Genomic DNA, 8943 nt, shown 5'->3' on the forward strand with positions numbered 1-8943 from the left:
TCAAAATATTTAAAGTAGGAAGGAAAATTAAATATCAATTCTACTAATTAAAATCCTGTGTAAAATCTTTTGTATCATAATAATTAAATCTTTTTTAGGTATAATACTAACAAGTTTGAGGTGAAGGTATGAGTCACTAAGCACGAGGCTAGAACTTGAATAGTTTAACAATTCCGAGATACTAAAAAGCAAAATAGTCTTTGGTGCCAGTTGAACTTTGATTTTTTCTCCCCGAAGCTCTGTCTGCCAGAAATAATACACATTTTTTTTTTATCGGATGTAAACGCTCTGTTCTTATTACGCTAGTATTCTCATAAAGCAATATGTCCTGAAACAGACGTATATCCAATTCCAGGCCAGGTCTCGCCGTGTCTGAGCAAAATGTTCAAACATATATATAAATACTTCTCATTTAGGCACTAGCCCAAGCTTCGAGAAGGCGGTGCGACAATATACGTTATGGTGAAAGTGCTTTTGACTTACCCTCGTAGAGGAGTAGATAGACAGCCGACAACTGATGAAGGGTCGTTCTTTCTGTTACTTGTCCTGTTTTCAATTTTCTCTCTCTCGTTTCTTGCGCAATTTAACTCGCTTGTTTTCGTACTTCATGTTGTTTACAGTTGGTGACGTCCTGTCAATTAGCATTTCCCCTTACTCACTTTATCAACGTTCCTCATCTATATTTTCAATGTACATTTTTATATGTTATTGTTTTATGCGCCCTTTTCAAGCATAGCCAGGCTCATTGGCCCGGTTTCCCGGTTTCTGTGTCGTATGCGTTCCCCACCCCCACCCCAGCTGGACGGAACGCCAGTCCATCGCAGCGTTACTCAAGAAAAATGAAGAGAGAGTTAGAGAAATTTGGGGTGATAGAGTACAACATGACTCGCTACCACCCCCTGCCAGAGCCTCGGGGAACTTTAGCTGTTTTCGCTCAATAAACACACAACGCCCGGTCTGGGAATCAAAACCGCGATCCTCCAACCGCGAGTCCGCTGCCCTAACCACTGGGCCATTGCGCCTCCACATATTTTTATACAGATATTTTTTATACAGGGCGGCGAGCTGGTAGAAACGTTAGCACGCCGTCGAAATGCGTAGCCGTATTTCGTCTGCCATTACGTTCTGAGTTCAAATTCCACCGAGGTCGACTTTGCCTTTCATCCTTTCGGGGTCGATAAATTAAGTACCAGTTACGCACTGGGGTCGACGTGATCGACTTAATCCGTTTGTCTGTCCTTGTTTGTCCCGTCTGTGTTTAACCCCTTGTGGGTAGTAAAGAATTAATTTTTTATATAGATTTCTGTTATAAAACATATTGTAACCTATATATAATATATGTAGAAATCATCAATCTATATTAATTGGTATCTCATAAAAGTTCACTGTCACAGTCTCAAACTTTCTCTCAGCATTTGACATTAGATGGTTTCTAACATAACATTGCTACCATCTAAATATACTTGCGAATATGTTAGTTACGGAAGAAAGGAATATTGAAACATTCAACTCTGTTGCTACGCAAAAAAAACTTTTACAAGAAAATACATTCTATCTTGCTTTTAAAAGAATATTATAGTTGGACTCATACAGATATCAAAATAAATGTTTTCCGTGGTTCTAATATAGATAGAGAAAAAATATATTTCATACACAAGGAGACAAACTGTCCAGAAACCAGCATGTGGTGCTTATTGTTTTCGTCATAGATTTTAGTGATAATATATCATAAAAGCCTATTGTGCCAAGAGTGTCATTCTTTATGATGAAACTTGGAATGATGTGGTTGAAAAACAATGTTATTATCTACAGAACCATCAAACTATCAATACACATATACGTAAATACATTTACCGGTCACTCATACTTACATGCAGGCTTACGTGTGTGTATATGTGTGTGTGCACGCGCGCTTATGTAAGTGAACATGGGCACACTTTCACATCTGTTTCTCTATCGTTATATTTACAAATATATATATATATATATTTGTGTGTGTGCTTGCGTGTGTGCGCGCGCCAGTGAGTGGACATGAGCACACTTCCACATCTCTCTCTCTCTCCCTATTTCTCTCTCTCTCTTTGTGTATATATATATATATATATATATATATATATATATAATATATATATATATAATATATATTATATATATATAATAGAAATATTAAAATTACTAAGTCTCTCTAAAGGAGATTACGGCAGCGTTACTGGACGCAGGTTCGTGTGTCAAATAGCTAGCTTGAGGCGGTGGCCTCTTGGAGCTAATCAGCGACAGCTTTTGTCTTATATTTATAAGACTGCCATATTAGTATGGCGATAACTATGTATTATATATTAATTATATATTATATATTAATTTGAGCGGTGGCAATGCGAGCAGGAACTAAACGAACATTACTAAGATCCACACACGAAGATCAAATATATTCATATATTCATTTATATCTACAGAACGGATATAAAATCCGACATATTTAAATATAATAATATATATAAATATATAAGAATCAGTGTATAACTTTACACTTAAAGTTATAAAACATTGGTAAATTAAAAATTTGGGATAATAAAACATATAAAGGACATATTAAAATTCCAGAAAAAAATACAGAAAAAATACAAAAATACAAAAATTACAAAATTACAACTCCAGTCGCTATTATATTTTGAGTATTGTTATTACTAGCTAACTCAAGATATAACTGTGTATTTTGTATTTTATACACACATACACACACACATACACACACACACACACACCACACACACACACACACACACACACACATATATATATATATATATACATATGTTTATGTGTACGTGTGTGTTTGTGTGTATGGCAGTCGCATGCGTTTGTGTAATATATTAAAATACATACATCATGAGAATAAAACGGATTGTAAATTATGAAGTAATACAGGAGCAATAAAGATTAACTCATACTATTCTGTAATGTAACTAGACCAGGAATTCCCAACCATATTTCTTTCTCTATGGACCCCTTTGATTGCTATTTCATTCTGGTGGGTCCTCATTGCCATTCGATATTTAAAAAAAGATAGTTTTATATAATGCTATTTATTCATGTTTTCACACATTAATTTGTGCAAGTTGAATTATGTAAAATGTTAGAGAAAGAAATCAAGCTGCTTCTTCTGATACATACCGATATCTAAAGCCAAATCATTTCAGGGTCCCTTAAAATACTATTGTGGATCCCCGATTTCCTATTTTGTTGTGTGGACCTCCAGAAATCTCCCCTGATCTAGACCCTAGCTGCCCAACATCCGGCCTACGGGGCGAATCCGGCTTACGAAACCTTAGAATCCGGCCCGTTAGTCGTTGTTCAGCTTTTTTCCTTAATAGTACTGGAACTGGAAGCACTCCGTCGGTTACGACGACGAGGGTTCCGGTTGATCCGAATCAACGGAACAGCCTGCTCGTGAAATTAACGTGTAAGTGGCTGAGCACTCCACAGACACGTGCACCCTTAACGTAGTTCTCGGGGATATTCAGCGTGACACAGAGAGTGACAAGGCCGGCCCTTTGAAATACAGGTACAACAGAAACAGGAAGTAAGAGTGAGAGAAAGTTGTGGTGAAAGAGTACAGCAGGGATCACCACCATGCCTGCCGGAGCCTCGTGCAGCTTTTAGGTGTTTTCGCTCAATAAACACTCACAACGCCCGGTCTGGGAATCGAAACCGCGATCCTATGACCGCGAGTCCGCTGCCCTAACCACTGGGCCATTGCGCCTCCACTCCCTTAATAGTAACACATAAGCTTACTACTATTATTTTTCTTTGTTTATAAAATATTATTGGCTGCCAATAAACAGTTCTCCAAGCAGCACGCTACTCTGCGCTCAGTGTGCCTTGTGTGGACATAGCGGTCACCATAGAAATAAATTTCAGGATTTGTTTGTCCATCTTACTGGAAGCTCATCGCTTGCAAAAGTGTGGACCCTCTCCTAGGGGGGTGGCATGGCATATGTGCTTTTTCAAATCTACTCCAGCACAACCTTTTATACGGAAACCTTCTGTAAGCGATGAGTGAATTAATTTGTTTTTCAGAATAAATTTCAAATTTTGTTTATCCATGGCGTCGGCTAGAAAAATCAGAATTGTAGACAAGGAGAATCGCAGGTTTAACGAGGCATGGAGAAATTTGTATTTCTTTGTGGAATCAAATACAAAATGTCTCTGCCTGGTTTGTGGTGAAATAGTCGCAGTTGCAAAAGCTGAGAATGTGAAACGGCATTACACTTTAAAGCACACTTCAACCCATAATTGCTATGAATGAGATCGATGCAAGGACAGAATGTTTTTACTTCAAAGGAAATTTGTCTCGCAACAGAACATTTTTCGGAAAATAGATGATGAATCGAGAAAATACGCCAGCATATCTGAAGGAGATTTTGTCAATTTTTGTCAATTTTAATCACGTCCGTGATTAAAATTCTATGCCGAGAGAAGGAGAAAGCTATAAAATGTGCTAGCATGTCACGTAATACTATGAACGAAGAACTGAAGAACTGGGAGGAAATATGAAAATGCAATTGAATGAACTTTGTAAAAACGTAGAAGCACTGCTATCGACGAACCTCACTGACTTTACTGATTCACCACAACTGGCGATTTTCGTGAGAGATGTTTATTGAAGTTTTAATATCACTGAAGAGTTACTTGCTTTATGCGCTATAACAGGAAATTGCACAGGCGCTGCTGTTTTCAAAGAAATCTATACTGCACTCCAAAAAGCGGGAACGACTTACAATCGCCTGGTGGGAATTCTACCAATGGTGTACTGGCGATGATCGGCAAGGAACAAGGATTGCGTGGTTTCATCCAAAGGAAACTAAAATCCTTGAGATATGTAGGGGTCAAATATTGCTGTACCATTGTATTCTACTTCAGGAATCACTTGGCTCCAAAATCATTAAGTTTGTTCATGTCATGGGATAATATCGTGAAAGCCGTCAATTGGTGTACTGGTGATGATCGGCAAGGAATAAAGATTGCGTGGTTTCTTCTAAAGGAAACTAAAATCCCTGAGATGAGTAGGGATCAAATATTGCTGTACCATTGTATTCTACTTCAGGAATCACTTTGCTCCAAAATCATTAAGTTTGATCATGTCATGGGATAATATCGTGAAAGCTGTCAATTTCATTCGGAACCGTGCATTAAATCATTGACAGTTTCGAAATTTTCTTGATGGGATAAACGCCAAATACGCTGCCTTTCCTTACGTTACTAAGATCAGGTGACTCAGCCGTGGCCGTACTTTGAAACGGTTTTACGATATTCGAGACCATGTGGCAGCACTTCTTGAACCAAAAGGAAATTCGTGCATAAATTTGATGACGACAAATGAATGAATGATTTTTTTTTCTGGTGGACATTACAGACAAATTGAATGAGTTGAATGTGCGGTTACAAGGAAAAGAAAACCTCTTCCATAATTTGTTTCGGAAGGCAGAAGCTTTCCAAAAGGAACTGGATTTGAAGGTTGCTCAGATTGCTGATAGAAGTTATGCTCACTTTCCTTGCCTTCAGGAACAGTCGCACATTTCAACCATAAACCTGAAATTATTTGAGAGCGAGTTAAAACGGATTCAAGAAGAATTTGCCAGATTTAAAGATTTCCATGCTTGTGAGTCCAGCTGAAAAGTTTTTAATGCCTTTTTCACGTGGACTCTACAGATGCCCACCTTGAGCTTCAAATGGAATTGAATTAATTTCAAAGTGACATTGATTTTCAAGAGTCAGAAATTACATAGGAATCTGATGGACTCCTACAAATATGGTCTGCCTTTCACTCAATGCCCAAATCTTAATTGCTACTCAAAATACTTTCTCGTTTTTTTTCGGTTCGACATGAATATGTGAATACCTCTTCAGTCGCATGTCATCGAACAAAAGAAATTCTTTGAGTGATGCTCACCTCGAAAATGAACTCCCACTGGCCTTAACAATTATTCCGGCAGACACTGAAAATTGTTTCTTGATGACTCGAAACAATTTCAAGTTTCTCATTGATATTTTCGTTCATTATACATCCCAAATGAAATTATTTTATTATTGAATTAAATGACATTTGAACAAATGTTTTCTTCTTAAATCTTGATCAGTTGTTGAATTTATTTTGTAGAATGTAAAGTTATGAGTAAAATTATTTTCTATTATCATATACATGTAATATCTGGAGGCTATAATTTTTATGATAGCTATGACAAAGTAGATGTAGCATCATATGTATGTATAAATTAAGTTATAAATAATAATTATATAATGAGTAATTTCTATAAATAAAATAATAAAATCAATATTTACATTTCTGAATACTTTTTCAAACAATTTGAAGTAGCTGTATATAAAAAAATGAAAGACTAGAAATATGAGTCCGCACCACTGGCGTCGTTTTTTCTTAGATTCGGTCCTTGTTCGGAAAAGTATTTTCTGAACGAAGCTCATTCATTCCCATAAACACTTATCGATCAAGCCTAAGATCAAATTCTCTCAGCCGTAACAGTTTCCTGTGATTCTTATGTTGCGGGAACATTGTAGGTCATTTCCTAACGTGATGGTGTTATTTGATGTACATATGACGGTTCTTCCTCTCTGGTGAAGTGATGACACAGTGGCTGTAAATTTGTCCCATTAAAATACGAGATATGCACTTCCTTTGATATTTAGGCAGTTATATAATTATATTAGAATTGACGAAAAAATGTGAACTATACAATTAGATAAACCATTCGAGTAAAAAGCAAACAAAACATTCTTTGTTGAGCGAATACGAACGATTAGTAATACAGGGACCACTTTAGTTGAGCCGTTCTTTGGTGATACTTCAGGGTAACCTCACTTTTACAGATATAAACTGCATCAAAACAAGATACATATTTTCGCAGATATATGCCAAATGCTGCACAGAAACACACGCGCAGATACATAGATAAACACGAAAAGCCACCCGCAAACAAACACACAGATAAGCAGATATACATAAAGCTACACACACACACACAAGAACACACACATATACCTAGATACATAAACATTCCCATCCCATTCATCCATCCATACATCCATACATCAATCCATCCTTCCATCCATTTATCTAGGTCGTCTGTCCTCTCCTCTTAGGAGTGGTTTCGCTGTAGAGTCATAAGAACTGTCCTTTATAGGGACCTATCAAAATCAACGTTCAATAGGGTTTCATCTAGCCGTGACCAACTGTGTCTATGTAAATTCACCAGCCATCCCGTTCTAGGTTAATTTTAGCTTTCCTGTCGGTTGTCTCGGCTTCAAGAATTCATTTTACTATTCTTTCCTGTGACATTCTGATCAATTGTCTGAAGTGCCGGAACTGTAACCTCTCAGTGTGGAGAAGAAGCGGCTCGAGCCGGAAAGCCAACCTTACCGCCGAGATATGCATCTCAATTAAGTGACGTCACTCCAGAAATCCTTCTGCACACCCCAGTTTGGTAGCTTTTATTCGCGATCGCACACCCTCGGGCATTAACCAGTATTCGTGAACATAGTTAGGGATAGGAACGAAAATCGAATTGAAGATTGTCAGTTTAGTTTCTCATAGCAACTTCACCTTCTCGGAGGATCGAATGCTGCACCTTATGTACTACTGAGTTACCAGCTCCAATTCTAACATCCTATCCAGCTTTTTGTTCCTCATCACTCGTAAATATGGCCTCCGCCGACTTCTCTACTTGCCTCAGTTATGTTTTACTCACAACCAGAGTGCACTGGAAAATCTATCTTGAAAGGGCCAATGTCTCCGTCTTCGTAACATTAATTATCATCCCTGTGTTGCAGTACATGGCAGCACATCCATTCAGTATATACTGAAGACCACCTCTTGATGAGCCAACTAATATCATTTTCGCTCACATTACTTACATCAAACCATATTAAAAAGAGCCATATTAAAAGGCAGTTGCCCCAAATTTAAAGGGAGATTGAAAACGGGATCTAGTGAACGGGTCTCAAATTTCGACGCAAAAATGCTCTGGGCTGGTATGAAACTCGCTTGTATACAAAATGACATATATCTACATTTATATAACTGGATATGAATTCATTCATACTAATGAGTATGCATGTTTATCTAATTTTATATACATATAGGATATTCACATATATGAATAAATAACTGACAAACTTAAGTATTTGGGGAATATAAGATATACATGGTTAAATGGAAGATTCATTGACTTGTACATATCATCATATCTATAGAGTGAACTGCGCATATTGCATATATATACGCGTTTGTGTGTATGTAAATATAAATATAAATTTTGGATTCTGTAAGTGTGTTTTATGTGTATGTGACTATTTGCTCATGAATATGCGTAGATATACAGGTTGTCTCTCCTTAAATCTCCAAGTTTTCACGGGGTCATTGTGGGACTTTCATAATGTCCACATCGAAATGAATATTATTTGAACATGAATAACTATAGAATAATTTGGTTAATACTTGCAGATCTGTGGTCGCTTCTAACTATTCAAATATATCATACTGTTTTTTTCTTTTGTTTTAGGTGATATCAATATTCAAAATTGTAACACATTACCATGTCTACCATTTTTATAGCTATGACAATCGAAAGTACTAAGTATACATAACGATCAACAACATTGTTATCACAACTGCCATCATTATTACATTCCACATTAAACTCAGCTGAGAGCGGCTTGATAATTCAATTCCTGCGATTTCGGTAGAATTGCATATTTATTCCTAAGTTGAACTTCAACTATTAACCGACCTTCTGGGTCCTTGTCTAACATTTGCAAAATGAATTACACCTAACCCACACAGTCCTATGAATAATAACTTGTGTTTCTGTGTGTGTTTCTGTGTGTGTATGTATGATGTATGTATGTATATATGTATGTATATATTTATGT

The 8943-nt window shown here is 36.9% G+C and overlaps 1 long non-coding RNA gene across 1 annotated transcript in view; it reads right to left on the minus strand.

Annotated features, from left to right (window-relative positions):
- Nucleotides 1-2492, minus strand: part of LOC118766141 — a 29630-nt gene extending 27138 nt beyond the window's left edge. The window contains exons 1-2 of the long non-coding RNA XR_005002052.1: nucleotides 2457-2492; nucleotides 1393-1395 (exon numbers count right to left, since the gene is read on the minus strand). This is a non-coding gene — a long non-coding RNA (uncharacterized LOC118766141). The remainder of the gene's footprint in view (nucleotides 1-1392; nucleotides 1396-2456) is intronic.
- Nucleotides 2493-8943: the final 6451 nt, after the last annotated feature.

Source organism: Octopus sinensis, linkage group LG14, assembly GCF_006345805.1.
Source record: "Octopus sinensis linkage group LG14, ASM634580v1, whole genome shotgun sequence".
Lineage (NCBI taxonomy): Eukaryota > Metazoa > Mollusca > Cephalopoda > Octopoda > Octopodidae > Octopus > Octopus sinensis.